The sequence below is a fragment of the Pecten maximus genome, chromosome 5, assembly GCF_902652985.1.
Source record: "Pecten maximus chromosome 5, xPecMax1.1, whole genome shotgun sequence".
Lineage (NCBI taxonomy): Eukaryota > Metazoa > Mollusca > Bivalvia > Pectinida > Pectinidae > Pecten > Pecten maximus.
The window spans coordinates 13,578,802-13,580,145 of record NC_047019.1 but is presented as its reverse complement, the minus strand read 5'-3'; the positions used below and the strand labels follow the sequence as shown (position 1 = coordinate 13,580,145).

The following is a 1,344-nucleotide window of genomic DNA, read 5'->3' as shown; positions in this document are numbered from 1 at the left end:
AAAGCTCTTTCTGTAACATTTATACTGACAGGTATACATGCATTATGTAACAGTTACACACATACACACACACACACACATATATACAACATTAAAACTAGCGCACATATCTATAACTGTTACCCTGACACATATCGAGGGCTTTCTTATTTAAATATGATAAGTAGTACACCTTATACAATACAAAGCCTAGTTAATATTAAATCCACGGCTGGTTTATTCGCGCATTAACATCACAAAATTAAATCCATGTATACATTTTCACTGCATCACGATCTAGCCCGAGATTCGCTGTATGTTATACGCCACTTAATCGTCCATAAAAAAAATATGTTCCGATGCCGGGAATTGAACCCGGGCCGTCTGGGTGAAAACCAGAAATCCTAACCACTAGACCACATCGGATGTTACTTGCTGTATCGCATAAGTTTCATGAGTGCTACCGTCGTAGTCAATGACGCCAAACGCAAATACAGCAAGAAGCTACACGATATTCTTTCTCTGTTAATCAATTTGGAATAATTAATTAAAAATACATTTTTTAATGAACATGAAGACGTTTAGAAATGTAGACTACATGTACGTATTGTATTCTGGTTTGCATGTACGTGCTAGCAATACATCAAACTTTGTATAATTTTCTAATCGATATTGTTCATCAATTACGATCAAATAACTGGTCACATGTACGTTTGTCTTTGTCAGTGACATTATATGTATATATTTACTCTTTTCTGTGGTTTTATGAAATAAAAAAAAAAAAAACTCAAAACTAAAACAGTTATTTTAATCACTCAAAAAAGTCCGAGGTATGCCGAATGATGAATGAGTTGGCGTGAATACCCCTATAAATATGAGGTCTATTCGGCGACTCATATGTCCTCATGACACAGCGCTGGACATGTGCCCAGGTCGTGTCTAGCTCCACCTGACCTCACTGACCCCTGAAGGTGATGCATCTGCTCGTGCTGCAGTTCCATCTCCGGTCTGGCAGCATGGGATGGGTCAGCGCATTTGTCACACATACCTTACGGTTACATGCGAATAACGGACCTCCAGATCAGCACATTGCTCATTCTAAAGGTCAAACCGTAAGGACAGATTTAAATTACTTTTAAACGTTTGCTAAGTGTATTTTGTCAGTCACACGACTGCGGTGAACGTTTTTTTTTCAGTGCTGCAATATCGCGTGTTTGAAGTTAAATCAGAGAACATGTCGTTATAATGTTTTTCAGATCTCCCATGGACGTGAATTCGAATTGTTGCAGGGAGAAGTATTAAACAACTTTGCGTGTAGTATCTCTACAAGTCAAGAATTCTTTTTTTATTATTATTATTTCTCAA

At 37.4% G+C, this 1,344-nt stretch overlaps 1 non-coding gene across 1 annotated transcript; it reads right to left on the bottom strand.

Moving 5' to 3' along the window:
- Window positions 1-333: 333 nt before the first annotated feature.
- Window positions 334-405, bottom strand: Trnae-uuc. The gene has a single exon. It is a non-coding gene; the product is annotated as a tRNA-Glu (tRNA).
- Between the last annotated feature and the right edge of the window lie 939 nt (window positions 406-1,344).